The 20,768-nt window shown below is 36.5% G+C and overlaps 1 protein-coding gene across 3 annotated transcripts in view; it reads right to left on the bottom strand.

The window, feature by feature from the left end:
• The window catches only part of LOC109499872 (high mobility group protein B1-like), an 807,961-nt gene that overhangs the window by 488,008 nt on the left and 299,185 nt on the right, over window positions 1-20,768 (bottom strand). For all 3 annotated transcript variants that reach the window (XR_006598226.1, XR_006598225.1, XR_006598224.1), the window contains exon 4: window positions 4,508-4,605. The gene's annotated coding sequence lies outside the window, so the exon portion shown is untranslated. The remainder of the gene's footprint in view (window positions 1-4,507; window positions 4,606-20,768) is intronic.

The following is a 20,768-nucleotide window of genomic DNA, read 5'->3' as shown; positions in this document are numbered from 1 at the left end:
AAACATCTTACTGAAAACAGAATGAAGCAGAAGTCTACCCTATTAAGCCTACATTCTATTTATCCTAGGATTCAGCTATCTGTGGGTTTATCTGGAGGAAGTTGCCATAGTTGGCCAAGGGTCTAATTAAATAAATGATCAGGGAATATAGTGAGGAAGAAAAATACTTTAGGAGAATGCTAGTACAACAATCACCAGACATGCAGAGGCAGCAATGGACAGCAACAGTGGCTAGCTGTCATGATCTACCCAGTGTCCTGGACAGTCAGGGATGAGCATTTATAGTACACTTAGTTTTGAGTTTCCACAGCCTTAATGCAAATCACGTGAACATCAGTAATAGTAGCAACATTTCTGTAAGGCAGCAGCAGGGACCCTAAGGACTTCTGTAATATGATACTGGTGGCATAATTTACTGTTGATCTCAGAAGCAACTGAAGATATAAGGTAAAGATGCTAAATAACAGAATCTCAATGGGGTGACAAGTTCTTGAAATAAACATGAGATAACTACTGGAAATACCCGGAAAAGTTTAGGAAGATCTTGAGAGAGGTCAGAATTTCCAAAGATTACACAGGTTCAGCATCAAAGAAATATTGCTTTATGATTTATTGTGTAGTCTCAGAAATATATTTTATTTAGGAAGCAAAAACTGTAAGACTGATTGCCTATAAAAAATAAGTGATAGAGAATTGTCCAAAATGATTCCAACTCTTTTGGCTATAGGTAGATGATGATACTGGTCACCAAGAGAAAACACACAAGAGAAGAAGCAAATTTGGGGCAGGATGTGGCTGCCCCAAGGGGTGTGGCTGGTTTAAGAGATGATGAATTTAGCTTTTGACCTTGAGGTCTGTGGATTGTACAAGTGGAGACGTTCATTGTGGTGTATGTAACAGTCTTGATCTCAGCAGAGCAATCAGTAAGTTCAAATAGAATAAAAACAAAGTGATGCTTGGCTTTGCCGATGTATATTTGGTGGATATGATGAGAACATTCTTAATGGAGTGGTGGAGGTAGACCAATATTTTTATGTGTGGAGGTGTGACATTTTTGTGAGGAAGTGTAAACTACTTTCATTTTTCTTTTTTTTTTCCCCCTTCAAAATTCTTAACTAAGAAAGAAAAAAGAAAGATAAGACATAGGAAAGGTCAACAATGTTTCTTGGTTGATTTATTACAAGTGGAATGAGGGAGAGCTGGAAAATGAAAGAAATTCTATATAAACAAATAGGTACTGACATCAGACAACTTGAATTTGGGGTGGAAACAAAAGAGAATTTTCAAAGGTATGGGCCAAAACACTAAGTCAATTAGGCCACCGTCAGAGGAAGGCTGCCAATGGTACTACATTTATTTTCCCTATTTCAAGCCTGTTTCTGACTCACTATTTCTTCTTTGATAGGAGACATTAACATCACAGCTGGCCCTCAATGTAGAATGGCCCCTGTGCTTTGGTTGTTTAAAAGAACTGTGGCACAGGAGGCACGTGGGTGGTTCAGTTGGTTGAGTGTCTGGATCTTGATTTTGGCTCAGTCATGATCCTACAGTCATGGGATGGAACAGTGCATCATGCTCTGAGCTAAGCATGGGACCTGCTTAGGATATTCTCTCTCTCTCTCTCTCTCTCTCTCTGCTCCTCCCCAACCTGCATGCATGTGCTTGCTCTAAGATTAAAAAAAAATTGTGGCACAGAGATTGAGAAAGCTTTGGAGGCATAGTTTATCTCTGATACCAGTGATTCTTAGATGGCAGAAAGCAAGGGAATGACCATCCTAAACATGTGGCACATAGTCACAAGAATAGTACATTGAAATGGAGAGAGGTGGTAAACCAGTGTGGCTGATGCTGCCAATGCCCCATCCCTTACACCTTGGCTTGCTTGAGTGGTTTAGCAGTGGTAATACACAACTTTCATCCTGCTGACAATTTCACACCTCAAGTGCCCTCGTCTCTTTTCTTATCATTCTGTTCAGTTGCAAGGAGGCATTTCCTGGAGCCATGGGGTATTAATGAGCCTAAAAAACCTTCATAAAAGGAGATTCTAGTCAATGCCCTGATGCCTCAGCCTGTTCACTGGTCTCTATGGACTGATTTTTCATAGAGTCCTTGGTGAGATGAAGCCCACCTGCCCACATAGGTAAGTCACTTATGACAGAATGGGGGTCATTACAGCATGTGTTATTGGCTTCTCTTCTTTCCTCACCTCATTGTATCCAGCTCCTCATGTGAGCATCCTGGGAGCTTCCAAGTAAACTCCTAGTACAAAAATATTTGTCTGAAAGTTAGTTTGGGGGCAACTCAGACTGAAAAACCTGGTAAGTTGTCTTTGGAAATCTATCTTTAAGAAAAAAAATTGGCAAAATTATGAACAAAGATTGATTACTTTGATTTTAGTCATATGACTCAAATCTCCCTATCTATCAGAAAGGTTACAGTAACACTGATATCTGAATCCCAATACTTAACTTATTGGCTCTTAGCTCTTATAAAATATTTTTTGAAAGTCCACACATCATACTTTATGTTTGCTTCTAAATAGCTCAGGGCTGTCACCATCTGAAGCCTCTACCTTTAGCATTTCACTGGCCTCTGCGGTCCTGAGCTGAAGGCCATGCACTTGTTCCATCACCAGTGCTCACAATGATGCTGCTGTTTCTTCTCAGTAGCCTCTTATAACCAGGAAGTTAATGCTCCCCTCCTGGGTTATGCTCCATGTGGGGATATCCAGCAGATTTTCATGGGTATTACCTCGCTATCAAAAAATTACCAGTAGAGTCCCTCAGTTTAACCACATGGCTCTTCCTCTCCTCTCCAAGGCACACAGACTAATACATTAGAGCATCTGGAGTGTAAAAGATGTCCACACCATAATCATTTCATAATATAATGTGTATCAAATCATCACATGTATACCTTATACAATATTAAACATCAATTATATTTCAGTAAAACTGGGGTAAAAAGATGTCTACACCAGCTGTCACATTAAATCCAAAACCATGAGACCATGTTGTCAAGTCTGCTGAATTGCAAATACATTTTACAAATTCTGTTTTATGGAGCTACTCATCTCTATCTGAAGCCTAATTTGTTGACTGGTTGACGTCCCATTCTTCCAATATATCACACACATGCACAACATACACATACATGTGCACACACACACACACACTTGCATACACATGCACATGCAGACATACATACAAACTCACATGTGCAAATATACACACTCATAGGTAAATATGATTCAAGGTTTTCTTTTGGAGTAATGTTATTGCCATCATATTTATTTATTTTTTTCCTGTCATGAGGTTTACTAAAATCTAAAATTACTGAATATAAATATTTTCTTGAAGCAAGGACTGTCAGTCTTTTTAATACTCCAGTCATATCTCAATGTTTTGGCACAGAGTCCCTATTAAAAAGAGAATGAAAAATAAAGAAGGAAGAGAGAAGGAGAGGGGAAGGAAAGAAGGAAAAAATGAAAAAAAAATGAAAAAGAGCTAGAAAGAGTGAGAGAAACCAAAAGCCTCAAATATGGAAAATGATTAAGTAAACTATGGAATTACTGTCCATTCGGTGGACTCTTAAAATATATTTTAAATGATATCTATAAAGAGTTTATAGAAGCACATGAAATGCTCATTATCATTTTAAATTTAAAAAAAGATACAAAATATAATATAATCACAACTCCATTAAGTAAAGGCCTGGGGAAAAACCAAAAAAGATATTAGCAGTAATTTTCCAATTACCTTTGGGTTATAGAAATATTGTTCATTTTTCCAACGTTCTGGTTTTTCTATAGTTGTCAATTTTCTAAATAAACTATATATGCATGCATGTGTGTGCATGTATACTTATATACACACACTTTTGTGTGTGCATGTGTATATTTGCATGAACAATATATATTAAACTTCGTTTTACCAAAGAGGATTGGAAACTGATGGCCTGTGGCATCTAAGTCCTAGGTCAGCACCTTGATAACAGTATGCTCCAGGGCACCAGTCCTCGTTTCCTTCTTTACTAGTGCTGTTTTGAGATCCGGGCTTCCATTTCATTTAGAGACTCACTAAGAAAGATGTGCAACCATGGTAGGTATGGAATGTAAGTGGGCCCCTTTTAATTCCACACTTCCCTCATTATCACAGCCCTAGCAAAGTAAGACAGGTAGGTCAAGAGTTTCAAAATGTTTCTCTTATTTCCAAACTAAAAACAGTAAGTGAGGACTGGGCAATAGTGTTGATCTCTTTTACCAAACAGTACTGAGCAAAGGTTTCAAGACACATATTCGACCTACTTATTTCTTTGAATTGGACTGGAATCCAGAGATAAGAAATATCTGCTCAGATTAGAGAGGATATTTTTTTCTCTCAAGTCAGGAACAATTGGTTATCTCTCAGGTACTATCTACAACCAGGTTCTGGGAGCACTTAGAGGTACACAGTATCCTCTCCAGAGGATTATACCAGGCCTAAGGGCAGATCCCAGGGGTACTTACCACAAGAATCAGGAGGAAGATCTGGCTACCACTGTGAACACACAGTCCTCACCTCCAATTGCAGAAGAGGCCACAGGCACCATCTGTGTCAGGCACATCTTCGGAACAAAAGAAAGGCCAACTCCTCACTTTTCTTATGACTCACATAAGCCATAATATTTCAATTGGGCAAAACAATTTAATATATCATTTATAATAACATTCATTGAAGCAGAAAAAAGAAAGGAAGGGAGAGAAAGGAGGAAGAAAAGAGGGAAGAAAGAAATTTTCTAGATGTCAACTAAATATTTTTCCAAAGCATAAGAGCAATTAAAATATGTTTCTTTGTTGTTTGTTGTGGTGAGATGGATTCTCCCACATCACCCTTCAGACATCTTGAAAATAGCATTGGATTTAACATGGGATATTTTAATTCTTGATTAAGAGAACATTCTTCCTAAGGGAACTGAAGAGCTAGGCACAGAGGCATTCATAAAGGTACTTCAGCCTTCCTTGAGTACTGATGACTGAATTGCTCTCTTTTCCATCTTCCTCTGAGATCTGTTTCTGGGTACCACTGAGGATGATGAGATTTGTTTTTCTAAAGCATCTCTTCATTTTTGCTTCTTCCAGTTGCTTCTCTATAAAGCTTAAATGATAGGACTTTAAAAGTAATATTACTTTTTTTAATGTTTATTTTTTATTTATTTTGAGAGAGGGGAAAGAGGGAGGGAGCATGTATGTGCATGAACAAGTGGGGATGGGCAGAGAGAGGGAGAGAGAGAATCCCAAACAGGTTCCACACTATCAGCATGGAGCCCAATGCAGGACTCAATCCCACGAGCCATGAGATCATGACCTGAGCCAAAATCAAGAGTTGGCTGCATAACCAACTTAGCCACCCAGGCATGCTGTGATGTTTCTCTTTAAAAAAAATTTTTTTATTAGTTTTCTTTATTTTTGAGAGGCAGAAAAAGACAGAGTGCGTGTGGGGAGGGGCAGAGAGAGAGGGAGACACAGAATCGGAAGCAGGCTCCAGGCTCTGGGCTGTCAGCACAGAGCCCAATGCAGGGCTCAAACTCATGAACCATGAGATCATGACCTGAGCCGAAGTCAGACGCTCAACCGAGCCACCCCGGCACCCCAAACATTACTCTCTTAAAAAGAAGGCGGCTCTTCCACAATAAAAGAATATTGTCTCCTAATTTACATTTCTGTGGAATTCCTTATATATTTTGTCACATTTCACTATATTCAAAACTCAAAACCAAGTCTATTTAAAGTTCACATTAAGACAAACTTGGTGGCCAGGAAACACTGAATGCTATAACATAATATTTAAAACGAGTTACCAATAGTCATGCCTTTTTTACACCTTTATTTGAACACTGAAAAGTTCTGGTTACAGAAATGCATTATATAGCACCCAAAAAATAGGATATCCCTATAGATGAAAGGAAGGTAAATTTGTGAGGAAAAGGTTGCTTCCAGTGCTTGCAAAATGATTGCTAGCTCAAGGCTGAAGCATAAATTTTAAAAGGTAGTGTATTTAAGAGGGCAGGAATCCACGATGATCCATAAAATGTATTGACACAAAGGAACACAGAACTTATGGTTCAAGTGAGAGGGATAAAAAACTATGAAGAAAAGGACTAAAGAGGGGAAAAGAGTACATGAGATCCTCAGAAATGTTCAGAATCATAGAAGCTCAAACTGCCAACTGTCAACCCAGGCTGTGTTTCTAAGCACACTCCTCAGCCAGTGTTCGAATGGCTCTGCTGACTGTTGCCTCAATCCTCCTTTTCCTGATCTCATTAAGTTGCTTCTGACCATGGCCCTTATAACTATGCTAAATAATTGACACGTCTCTTTCTTAGGGTCAACATGCTGTGTGTGACTGCAAACGCTGCAGCCCTCTTAGTCACCCCTCACCAAGCTGTTCAATTCTTTTTTAACCATCTCTTCCAGAAGTAAGCCTGACAGTTCCCTAACCACTATTATTACTCTTCTCTTTACTTCTTCCATTTTGACTGTAATTTTCTGGTAATGAGATCCCCCAAACAGAAGTATTATTTATTATTCCAAATGTGATTGCGTCTCTGCCCTGTAAAGAGGCATGGCTCCCTCCTGCTACCTAATGGGAGGCTTCCATAGGCAGCTACAAAGTCATAATAACATTCTTGTGTACCATCACATTTCAGCCTCATTTCTAATTTCTTTTTCTCTATTACCATAGGTCTTTCTGACAGTAATGCTTCCAGGTTATTCTTTCCTTCTGAACATCTTGTTTTTAATTATTTTTCCAAGATAAGGGAGCCTCCTCCTTTCCACACAGAATTCATCTCCTTGTTTTTTATCCATTTGTCTTCTGTCATAAGAATTTTATGTTCAGAATTTTTGTACTCATCAGTGTTTGTATTGCTTTCATTTACAGGAACACTTGTGAAATAGTTTCATTTATTTTTAATTTCCTTCTTTCATTATATCATTAAAGCAAACGTACCAAACCTGAGGCTGTATCTAATGATTTAGCACCATTCCACCATTTCTGCTTAATACTGTACATAACCAAAAAGACTTCAGGTGGTCTCAAACCTCTCATAATTTCCATTTGGAGTTTCCTTCCTTAACCAGGAAAACTATTCAGATGAATAAATATAGTTTAACAACAAATCAAGATGTTGTAAATACAAAGCTCAAGAATGAACATTTATGCTTCACCCCTGGAAGGTATGTGTATACTATTTAGTAAGGAAAAACAATCTTTTATCTCTATTTTATTCAGGAAAAGCTTCACAAAGAAGTGGAATTGTAAGAAGTCTGAAATAAGTTGGAAGGGATGTATTTATATGATATTGAAGAATGATTTTTAAAACAATCACAAAAAAAATAGAGAAATGCTAACGTTTCTTTAAATTCTTGGTGAAATAAAGCAACACAAAAGTCACAGAATCCCAAGTTCCATTACAACTCTGCAGATAACTGAGTATGAACCTTTGATGAGTTCTAATTTCTTCATGGATAAAATGGGCATAATGTGTCCATATCCACAAGGTTGTTGTGAGGAATAGAAAATAATGTAAAGAAAGTGATTTATACAGTGCTTTGCACAATTCACAAAAGATTATCTGTTCAGTTAATATAGAAAAGTATCTACTATGTTTGGCACTTGTATCTCAATCATTTGGTCTTGTTACTATTGTATACACGGTTCACTAAGATGAATCTCAGTTAATTCTGTATTCGTCATTTGCCCCATCACTTTGTTTTGAAAAGTTTGTCTACTGCCAGCAGCCTCAGCTTTTACAAGTAAAATTTATGAGGCTCTTGAGCTTTTAGTTGTACTTGAAGTCTATTAGTTTATCTTATATCAATTTATATCATATCACATATAACTATATATCATATAATATCATATTACCTATCATACATTTTTACCAGCAAAATACTTTCTTAATGCTTAAGTGTCATGCTTAAATTACTTCAGGTAATTCCCCTTCTAGCAGGCTTTGATGTTACATATATATCTCACAGTAAACATTCCTTATTGATCATATTCTTTTAATTCATGTGTAAAGTCCAGAAAATCTTTTATTTTTAATGTTTATTTTTGAGAGAGAGAGAGAGAGGGAGGGAGGGAGAGCAAGTGGGTGAGGGGCAGAGAGAGAGAGGAGGACAGAGTATCTGAAGCAGCCTCTGTGCCAATTTGGGGCTCAAACTCCTGAATTGTGAGATTATGACCTCAGCCAAAGCTGCATGGTTACCCAACTGAGCCACTCAGGCGCCCCAAGAAAATCTTAATTATAACACCATTTGTTAATATTCCAACTTTAGACATGTGATGATGGATAAATTACTTCATCTGTCTTAGCCTATGGAATATAAATATAGACAGATACATGATAGGTATATAATCTAGTTATATAACAAGTGTTCATTAAATGCCACTTATATTGAGATTTTTTCATTTAAACTTGCCATCACATAATCTGGGTTACCTATGCTTTAAAACTAAGCATCATTATCTGATGTTTCTTTGTCCTTCACATGTTCTCTTGTATCTACACATTCATTTTGACCCCTACTGTTATCCATCACCTGGATGGACCCTCAGCCCCAAATGTCTAACTGTTGATATCAACGGGCTCCCCTCTGTTCTCTAGAACTCCAGCCTCTTTCTCATTAAATCACAGTCCTGCCAAAATAACCCTTATAAAGTTTTTGACCATGTAGCCCTCCTTAAAGAATTCACTGTCTTCTGTTTTCCCAGAGCAAAATTTCCAAAATGTATTCCCCAGAATACTCATCTCGCAAGATGCTCCTTAGAAACAAGGGTCTGAGAGTACATTGGAAAACACAGTGCACTTATCTCCTACTTGATAATTCACAATGAAAGTCAATATAACAAAGCTTCCAAAAATGTAAACTCCTTACTTTCCAAAATTTTGTTCTCAGAATCTACCTTTACCATAAGATCTCTAACTTGCATATCTACTTTGGGCTCACTAGGATTAATCTGTTCAAAACAGAACTCTTGACTCTTCTATTTCCCTTAAACCCATTTTTAATCATATATCCTCACTCTCTCAATTGCTCCATATTTGCCCCCTAAGAAATTAGAGAATTCATTCTTAGTTCCTCTCCTACTACTAGGAGAGGAATTAGCTATCCGAGCTATTAGCACCACTTCACAAATATGTCCTAAAACCAACCAATCACTTCTTACAAAATATGATGAAAACATGTTAACCCATGTTTTCACATCCGAGCTATTAGCACCATCTCACAAATATGTCCTAAAACCAACCAATCACTTCTTACAAAATATGATGAAAACATGTTAACCCAAATAATAATTATCACACTCTTACACAATTGTAAGAGACTTCTAAAGATCTCTCTGCATCAACCGTGATCCTTAAAAGTCGATTCTCCACACAGAAGCTAGAATGACACTTTAAAAACACAAAGCATATCACGTTACTTCTCCACATAAAATCAGCCAGTAGACTTCTGCTTCTGTTCATCATACAGTCACTGGAACTAGGCTAGACTTCCCACCATAAACAAATATAAAACTGGTCAAAAAAAGGTGAAACAACCATTTTTAGACATTGGATGATGTTTGTACTGGGAATACAGATTGAGATCAACACAAGAGAATAACATAAATGTTCTTTCTTCCCGAAGGTACTCTGAGTAAGCAGAGAAACTAGTCATACTGAGTTGAGGATACAAAGATTAGAAGTTCAGGAGACAGAGAACTGTATTGTAGGGCACGTTTCTAGAACAGAGGGATATATTCAGAAAAAGGGCTCCAAAAATTTGCTTAGGGTTGCCTTTGAGTCTAGTGTTAAATATTAACTGTGCATGCACAGGATAAAGTTTAACAAGACAGAAAATAATAACTGGAAGTCATAGACTGAACAATTCCCAGAGCACACATAGGGCTGGGAGACATTCAAGTTCTCATCAGCCAGAATAGAGGTTGTGGTTAACTTCTGAGTTATGAAGTTATAAGATACAGAAGATCCATACCTAAGGAATAAACTATCCTTAGACCAAAGGTCATTCTAAATATAACCTAAAATTATCTTTTAAGCCTAAGTATATTAAAGTCATATACATACAACATAAGTGTCTGTCAGAACAAAATACACCACTCTAAAAAAATTCAGCACTCAGCAATGTAAAAATCACAAAGTACAACATTTAACAAAAGTGCTAGATATGAAAATAAAAGGCAGGAAAATATGGAAAATGAGATCCATAACTAGCAGTCAGTAGAACCAGACACAGAAATAAGATGGATGATGGAAGTAGATTATGGAATTTAAAGGAAATCATGAATAAAATCAAGAGAGAAGAGGAAGATATGTAAACAATCGTGTAGAATTTCTACATGTGAAAAATGTAATATCTGAAATGAAAAGCTCATTGAATGGGATTAATAGCCAATTAGACATTGCAGAAAAAATATCAGTGAACTTGAAGACTTAATGAAGAAAAATTTCCAAAATAAAGCTGTTACTAAATATTTTAAAAAGAAACCGAGTCTCGGTGACCTCTGGGAAAAATCACTGACTGATATTTGAAGTCCCAGAAGGAGAAATGAAAAGGAAGATGTCAGAAAAAAAATATTTGAAAAATAATGACTGAAATGTTTTAAATTCCACGAAAACTATATTTTCTCAGATTTAAAAGACTAAACAAACCCCAAGGGATGAATAAAAAGAAACTACAAGACACATCAGAAATAAAATGCTGAGGGATGCCTGGTTGTCTCAGTCAGTTATAAATGTCCAACTTCCATTCAGGTCATGATCCTGCAGTTTGTGAGTTCAAGCCCCGCATCAGGCTATCTGCTGTCAAGTGGAGCCCACTTCGGATCCTCTGTCCCCCTCTCTCTGCCTCCTCCCTGGTCGTGTTCCCTCTCTCTCTCTCAAAATTAATAAGTAAACATTTAAAAGAAAAAAAGAGAGAAATTGCTGAGAACTAGTGATAAAGAGAAACTCTTAAAGCAACCAGAGGAAAAAGACACTTTGCAGAAGAAAAACAAGGAAATAGTGAACTTCATACCAAAAAACAAAAGACAAAAACAAAAACAAAAGCATGAAAGCCAGAAGACAATAGAATGACATCTTTAAAGGAATGAAAGAAAAACCTGCCAACTTCGATATCAATATAAAATGAAAATATCCTTTAAAAGGGTACTAAACATAAAAAAAAAAAACACTTTTCAGACAAATGAAAGCTGAGAGACTTCATCACTAACAGGTCTGCACTATAAGAAATGATAAAGGAAGCCCTTCAAGCAGAAGGTAATAATATCAGGTAGAAATTTGTAATTATGAAAAGAAGTAACACAAAAATGATCAGTATGTGGGTGAATAAAAGCCTTTTTTTCCTTGTTTTAAATTCTTCTAAAACCGGGAAAATTCTAATGAGATCTGTAGTTAATAGTATCAAGCCAATGCAAAGTTCCTGGTCTTAAAAAAAAATGTCTTATATCAAGTAAGATGTTAACATTCAGGGAAGCTAAAAGAAGGTTATACAAGAAATCTCTGTGCTATTTTCTCAACATTCCTATAAGTTTAAAATTAGTTCAAATAAGTTAAACAAAAAGATAAGTTTAGTCTTTAAAACAAAAATAATGACAATGTATTTTAGTGTTTATTAACATGTAGAAATAAATAAAGGATAAATAAATAAAGGACAACATCAGGACATGGATCTGTGCTGTTGCAAGTTTCTCACATTAGATTTAAGAGGCAAAATATTTGAAGTAGACTGTGACAAGTCAAAATGCATACTGTAAGCTATAGAGCAATATCTAAAAAAATAAGTGAATAAAGCAAAAAGCAATAGCTAGATGCAAACAGTGGAGATAAATGAAATACCAAAAATATTTAGAATTCAAAAAAAAATCAGTCAATCCAAAAGAGAGTTCAGGACAAGAGGGAAAAAGAGAAAAGGTAGATATGGGGAAAATAGAAAACAAATACCAAAGTGTTAGATTTAAACCCAACCAGTTATGATAAATGTAAAAATTTTAACACTCCAATTAACATATAGGACCATCAAACAAATATGGAAAAATGTAAAAGGATCAAAACCATACAGAGCTGGGGTGCCTGAGTGGCTCAGTCAGTTAAGCATCTGACTTTGGCTCAGGTCATGATCTCACAGTTCTTGAGCTCAAGCCCTGCATCCAGCTCTCTGCTGTCAGCACAGATCTACTTTGGATCCTCTGCCCCGCTCTCTCTCTGTCCCTCCCCCGCTTGCACTGTCTCTCTCTCAAAAATAAATACACTTAAAAAAAACAGAGTATATTCTCTGGCTCAAATTAAACTAGAAATCAATAATAGAAAATGCTTACTTGTCTTACTACATAGGCATATTGTGATTTGCCATTGGCTTCCTCTGGTTGTTAAAATTTCTAAAGGTAACTTTCTTTAAGTATATATTAGATACTGGAGTTTCACTGGCTTAGCACCTGCACCAAACATTGTTCTTTGGGCTTTTTTTGTTTTTTGTTTGTTTGTTCATTTTGTTTGTTTTTAGTTCCTTCCTATGATAACCAGATTAGAATACTAACAGCTACATTACCATTAGCTTACAGGTAGGGTGCTACATAGGTCCTAAATTCTATGCCGCTGAAAGAACATGAGAAATAAAAGGTATGGCCATGAATGAGGAAATGGGCTCTTCTTGCAAGTAGAGGCCTTTGATTCTTCAGGATAACTCTAGCAGAGGTTCTAGAATTTGGTCTGACATTGTAAGCATCAATCTGTATGAGCAGCAACAGTAATTCTTTTGATACAAAAGACAGTTCTGTGATGAGGTTGGTTATTTCTCCTGGTTACTGATATTTCTAGCCTTATAGTATACAAAACTGGTTTACTGAAACTCCCAAGATTGCACAAGCTATAAAAATAACTTGTAATAAATCTCTGTTTGCTTTATTTTGTACTGAAGAATCCTGACGAATACATGAAGCTCTGTGTATTCTTCAGAGATCCCTCCTTATCATCAGTGGTAATTCCACAGCTGCATTTCTGTTTGTAAGGTGAATGCAGTTCCTCAGAATGGCTACTTCAGTCTTCCCTTAGCTCTTGGGAATCTGTCCATGCATCATCCACCTGTTTCTGCTGAGGTCTCTTCTCCTACCCACCCAGGCTTCTTGGATAAGATCAAAGCGAATGCCAGCCCGGAAATATCTCAACTAGTTCCTTTCTGGTTATTAGTAAACATTTACACAAACTTCATACCCATCAAATTGTGCAAGTGCAGGTTAAACAAATATAAAACCAATTCTTATTCTGCTTTCAGAGAAACAAATCCAGCCTTCTCCTCTTATCCTTATATTTCTCAAGTGTTTGTAACACCGTCTTCTCTAGCACCCAAACAGGTGAGAAGGACAAAGAGTCATGTCTGAAAGCTACACAACCTGAATGATAGCATCCAAGAGGTATGTCTAACCTCATCCTGAGCTCTCTGGTTGACAGAAGGCCCCTCTAAGAAGAGTAAAGGCAGTATGCCTCCTTATCCCCATGAGGGCAGGGGAGAGATTGAGAGTACCTCAACAATTCTGACTCCTAACACTCATTAGCCTCCTTAAGCTCTTTTACGGCTGTTTGTGGGAGTTCTTCAATACCTTATTTGCAAGTTTTGCTTAAGTGGTCTAACACCTTAATTTGGAATATGAGAATATCTGCCATGAAATTGTTTGGTTCCCACTCTTGAGACTTAAGCACAAACTTAGATGAAAGATTATTTAACTTTATGTTTCAAATAGTTTACCTATTATATTTCCTAGCCTAATACATCTGCTTAAAACCCCTAAAATATCATACATATTCCCATCTTCTCATCTGTGCTTACTTGTTCTCTAATTGAAATTTATTCTCAGTTAATTCAGGCTGCTTCTTTCTCCAAGGGACAGTTCAAATGTCACCTCTCCCATGATAACTACTCATTCGAGTTTGTACTTCAATGACTGTACCACTTAGCAGTCTCTTAGACAATAACAAATACTCCAAACACAATACCAGTGCCTCAGTACCTTCCTGGGGTGCCTGTGGAAGATGTTACTAGTCACTCTTAGTATTCCTTCTGGCTAAGTCAGAAGTGGAATCTTTTTAACATAGCTCTGCAGATGACTATTATCAACTAAGCATTATTGAAGCATGATGTGAAGCCTATTTCACTTACTTGAATTGTTAATAGACTTTCTACAGGTATATCCCACTAAAATGCATGAAAAGAGGCCAGAGGGCATGTATCAACTCTTTTTATATCCCCAGTGTGTAAGACAAATTAGGCTTTAATAATGTTTGATGCTTTTTACTACAATAGCTTTTAGCAGCAGATTGACTTTATTTATTCCCATGTTGTTGTATCAGTCTTCCATAGCAAACATATAGGAAGATCCTAATGTATTCTTAATGCTTTACTTGTTAAGTTGGCAGCTGATGATTGTATCATTATTAAACATTTTGTATGTTTGAAATATTTAAGAATTATTTTAAAAGTTTTTTAATGTTTATTTATATTTGAGAGAGAGAGAGAGAGAGAGAGAGAGAGAGAGAGAGAGAGAGAACATGAGTGGGGGTAGGGGGAGACAGAAAAGGAGATACAGAATCTGAAGCAGGCTCCAGTCTCTGAGCTGTCAGCACAAAGCCGGATGCAGGACTTGAACTCAGGAACCACAAGATCATGACCTGAGCTAAAGTCAGACACTTAACCAACTGAGCCACCCAGGCACCCCAGGAATTATTTTTAAATGATGTGATGAAAAACAGAATCACAGTAAAAATTCCTATCATAGTGTATGGAGCCATTCAAAAGATCTACAGGCATGTGTAGACACACACACATTCAAATTAAGCAAAAAGAAACCCAGGTGCACTTGGTTTAACAGTAGAATAGAACAAGCATATACCTAAATAATATAGAATAACATGCACAGGGACAGAATTAAGCTCCTGATCCTTTTTTGTGATATAAGTTAGAAGCCTTCATGGTTAGCCTCCAATTCAATGAAAACAAATATAAAGCCCCCCATCATTTTGTTTTGGAATCAGAAGATAACCTATTTGATGGTAGGTTTCCTGTACGTCTTATTCATACTCTTGCCCCTGGCACAGTACCTTTTTATACATATGGAAAAAGTATTTAATGACTATTTGTTGATTTGTATTTTAAAAAACAAGAATCGTTCCATGGTTACATTAATTTATCATTGAAAGTCTTTTTCCATTAAGAATGTACTTAAGGTTGGGGCTTGTTATGTACATTTATGTATCCCTCATCACCAGCCCTAAAAGATTCTTTATTTGTAGAATAAAAGGTTGAATAAGGAAATGTGATTTTATTCCAGCTCTAATATTCATGATTTAATGAGAAATGCCCCCACCCTAAATGAGCCAGTCAGAAAGCTTAGAATCCCAAAGAGAATTGAATTGGCCTTGCATTCAGATATCCTGAATGATAAGCATTCTTTTGTAAATATATGGGAAGAATCTCTTGATTTATTCATTCATTTATTCAAAAAAGATTTATTGAATACCTACTAAGTAAACTGCTGGTGGCAGGTGCTTTGTGGCAGAAAAAAATATGGCCTAAAATTCACTAAAAATTAGCTTTAGAAAGAAATATGAAAAGCTGAGATTTTGCTAGACAATCTCCCCTTGGACTTTGACAGCGACACTGACAGCCTCCTTCAAATCCTGCTGATCTGGTGGTTTATATATACTTTGATCTTAGTGTCCTGCTTTTCAGTGCATATGTGCGTGTGTATGTTTGTGTGTCTGTTTGATTTCTGCTTGTTTATCCAGTCTTACCTCCACATTTTATACTCAGTTTCTTGGCTCCCAACCTGCTTCCTTAGCCTGCTGCTTCTCAAGACCCAGATTAACAACTGATGAGTAATACAGACATTAAATTCTGTAAGATTTCTATGAGATCAGAGAAAAGAGAGGGGAGTCAGCATAGGGGTTGCAGTGAGGGTCACAAGGGAAGATACAGATAGTGGGTGCTTGCAAGATGAGAAGGATTTTAAAAGGTGCAATTAAAGCTAAAGACCTCAGACATACAGGAGTGTTGAGCTAAGGCAGGCAGACAGTCTGATCAAGGAGGTGAGTTAAAGGATTTGGAGAGACTAATCTATGGGAGGGCTATATTTGAGTATTTCAGAGATAAGTGGTAAAGGCCTAAAGCAGCTTAGTCCAGCCCTAATTAAAATAGCCAAAGGTAGAGACACACTGGAAACGATACAGTGTGGCAAAGTTGTCTCAGAATCCTTCCATTTTTGAATAGGCCTCTTTTCAAATAGTGAAAATAATAGATGGCGCGTTACTATTCCAACCAGTCTTTTCCAGGGCTCCAAGAAGTGGCAGAAACACAGAAAAAACACCTCTTAGGAAAAATAGTCCACAAAACCAACACCAAATTTAAACACAATAAAAGAACATCTAAGGAGGACTTCACTTTTCTTTGCTTACAGGCTTATTCAAACTATCTTCTCCTTTTGCATATTTCAAAAGGACTCTCAATTGCTTAGTAAATGTTTTTGGCACAAACTGCCACCCTTCTTTTCTTTTATTCTCTCCCACACAGACTGCACCTATTAATTTTGACATTCATTATAAGAATCATCCCACTACATTTCAGTTATGTGCATTAAAGCACAATGTATTTTCTCCACTATTCTCCCTTGCTTATGTTTCTAACTTTTTTTTTTTTTACTAAGGTACAAAAACCCTGTTCATGATAGATCATTTTCCTACCTTAACTCATTATTTTAATTTTCAGGTGAAATCACCAGCCAGCATTGGTGAATTCTGTTTTATAAATAAAGTATATGTATGTTACATACATGTAATTATACACATATTCATTTATTGTACTTAGTGTATTATATATTATAGTATTATATATCTTAGTGTTAACTTAATGCTTCTTTTAAAATTTTCCTTTAGTATTTAAAATATTCTCTCTTTAACTTTTATAATATTAACACTAGCAGCAAATGTTTGAACTAATACATAACTTTTCCAGATTTTGAAAACAAAGTATCTTCCTTACACCTTTGAAAAATCATCAGCTTACTTGCTTCTTAAATCAGACAATTTGTTATGTGGATGCTTGTTGACACACTAATGATATCTTTATCTATAAGAATTTCAAAAACTACCAGAGAAGTACAAACCAATGAATCGTACTTTCATAATAAGAGAGGTGGCTGCATTTATAAAAATGTAAATTCAATGGATACTGAAGCAGACATAATCTCTAAAGGAAAAGAAACATGGCAAGAAATCAGGTCTGACTACTCTGAAACATAAAATAAGAATGTTGAAAACAAATAGATGTGATTTATTTAGTTCCAAAAATCCTTTAACACTAGAATTTGATCTTGTTGTTTCTATTTATCTCTCCGTACTCCGTGGTTACCTTAGTAATTATTATTTGTTGGGTTTTCGAAAGGAGGTCATAAAATTGAACAGACTATACCAATAAAAATGTATTCAAAGCACACATGAAATTTAGAGAGGTTTGTTTTAGTCAGAGATGAAGAACTGAGTTTTAAAGAGATAGTGATGTGGAGAAAAGCAGTGGTTCCTTCAGAGAGTGAAGTAGAAACCACTGGGTCCACAAGGGATGAGACTTTCATAAGTAATCAGCATGAATCCACATACAGTAAATTCCTTAAATTTGCAGAAGATGTGCTTTTTCAGATGGTAAAATGATAGCCCAATGGGGAAAGTTACAAAAATATTTTGCTTTGTGTGTGTGAGATAAAGAAAGTGGCAGGTAAAGTTTCAATATAAGCAAAAACCATGTAAACCACCTACAGTGAAAGTTTATGAGTTATCCATTATGATCCAGGGTTCATTAGACACATGATTTGTTGCATTGTACATTCATCAGGACTCTTGGAAAGCTTTATGGTTCTTTGAAATACTTTAGTAAGGGCCACTGAGGATAATTAGTCTGTAAGAAAAGAACAAGCACAAATGCCTGGGCACAGCTTAGACAATGTCATCAATTATACCCCTAAACCGAAAATATACTATAAGACCATTCCTCAAAGAGGATGATCTAATGTAGCATTATCACCAAAGGCTCAGAAAATGTAAGGTCTCCTCAAGAAACTTATTAAAGCTAACAGAGAAAACATTTATCCTTATAGAAATCTGTGATGCATTCATACCTGAAATAAAAGTACAAGCTGACACACAGGTGCCTAGTGAGATCCACACATGGGTAGTATATCCATCCACACAGGCAGTGTATCAGAGTTCTCCAGAGAAACACCAATACAAGAGGACACACACACACACACACACACACACACACACACACACACACACAGGTTTATTTTAAGGAGTCACCTCACACAGTTGTAGGAGCTAGCAAGTCTGAAATCCACAGGGCAGGCTGGTGGACAGGAAACTCAAACAGGATTTCTACGTTATAGACTTAAGGTGGAACTCTTCCTTCTCTGGGAAATCTCAGCTTTTGCTCTTAAGGTCTTCAACTGATTGTATGAAGCCCACCCACATTTTGGAGGGCAATGTTTACTTAAAGTCAGCTAACTGTAAATGTTAATGACACCTCCAAAATACCTTCACAACAGCATCAAGACTAGTGTTTGACTATACAACTGGACACCAGAGTCTCATCAAGTTGACACACAAAACTAACCACCATAGGCAGTAAAAAAATAGTTAAGGGTCTCCTTTACGCAGACAAACAAAAGGAGCAGAGAAGCTCTGGAAAAATAAAGTGGTTTTGTGCCAATTTCAATATGATTTTGCAGAACATTATATTTATAATTTCAGGAAATTGCTGTTAGGTAAGAAATCTACCAGATAGCCAAGATATCCTAAAATATTGGTGATAAGACCGGGATCGATGATTTCCAAACAATTTTGCTTTTGCTACATAAAAGCAATTACTAATACAACAGAATAAATAAGAAACATTATTAAGGAAATTTGCTGTAAAGATGGTTTTCATTTTAAGTTAGAATGACTATATTGATATTGCCAAAACCTGTGTGCTGTTTTCTCCTAATAGCTAGGGCTGAAAGGAATAATTTTGTATCGCTGTTATAATCTATCAGGATCTCTTGACACCTGGGGTTCTATCTGCCTTCTCATGCAAACCAAGGTTTTCAAAACAGACAGAATCCCTTTGCCAAAGGAAATGTCACAGCTCTATTTTCTATTACTGTTACTTTTATATCCACTTAATTTGCATTGCCTCAGTTGATATCTGAGATTATTTGATTCACTTAATTTCTAAATCAGCTATCAAGAGTACCAGGGCTTATTTTCTCCACAGTGTCAAGGAAATCTTGACTCCAAGCTCTGATTTTTCTGCTTGGATTTACAAGCTTCTGGAATGTCTCTGCTTATAATAACTAATTTGCTGCTCTTGAGTAACTGCCAAGTCCCCTTAAGTTCACTTGACTCTCAGTCCCAGCCCCAAATGGCTTTGTCTTTCCTATTTCTATCGACACAACCTCATGACATAGCCAATTGTTGCCTACCTTAATACAGTTATTTAGCTATCCCCCATCAATCCCTTTATTGGTTATTTCCTATGGAGCTTGCCACTGCTGAGAGATACTCAGCCTAAGATAAATGAGCTGTTTTGTCAGTACCATGTATAACTGGCCATGCTTCATCAAAAGCAGGTATTACATTTTTCTTCATGATGCCATTTGTCCAAAGGAACATTTTTTCTGATATTTTTTCCTATCGTCTTCCTGTGCAAAACAAATACTGGATAGTTTTACAAGGAAGTAGCATGATTTCCCTGAACTATTATGGAAATTGTATCATCCAACACAGCCCAACAGAAATAGGTTGTGATTTCTGGAAATCTGGGTCAATCATGGCCCGGTTATATATCCTTGGGCAAGTGATCTAATTTCACTAAGCCTAAATTTAAAAATAGATACAATAATACCTTTGCAACTATCTCACAGCATCATTTATCCATTCAACAAATATTTGATTCAATAAATACTTGGTGAGGAGGTGTCCTAGATGCTATCCTAGAAATTAAGAATAGGAGGTGACAAGATAATGTCCCCATCCTTACGCATCTTACGCAGTGACAGAAGATATAAAGCAAAAAAAAACACATGATGTTTATATCAACAAGATATTTGATTGGAAATGTTATGAAGGGAATCATGATTGTTCTGTAGCAGAGAAGTCTATGAAGAGGGGGAGGTGCTGCTTTAGATTGATGGGGCAGGAAATACCTCTCAGAGGAAGTGATTTAGGGGCTTACAATTGAAGGATAAGAGGTATCCAGGCATGTTGAGAGGGAAATAATATTTTAGGCAAAAAAAGAGAACGCCAAAATAGGAAGGAACTTGGACCAGCAAGGAGACAATGGTCAAGATGAAGTCCAATAGACAGGAGCCAAATCATATGGAAGTTTACTAGGAGTTTTAAAATTAAATTGTTTAACTGAAGAAGAAAACATAATGTAATTTACATTTAAAAAGATCATCCTGACAGCTGAATGTAAAATAAAATACAGGAAAACATAGTAGGATCAGCTGGGAAGCCACAGCAAGCAGTCCAGGTGAAAACTTATGTCGTTTTCATTAGTATGGTGGCAGTAAAGGTGAGAGAGAAACCTATTTTGAGATATATTTTGGTACATAGAACAATGATGATTGTGCAGTTTGTATACTGCACATAGGGGCCGCATCTAAGAGGACACCACTGGCATTACAGACATAAAAGTGCTG

Source organism: Felis catus, chromosome B2 (assembly GCF_018350175.1).
Source record: "Felis catus isolate Fca126 chromosome B2, F.catus_Fca126_mat1.0, whole genome shotgun sequence".
NCBI lineage: Eukaryota > Metazoa > Chordata > Mammalia > Carnivora > Felidae > Felis > Felis catus.
This window is presented reverse-complemented; position numbering and strand designations above follow the sequence as displayed.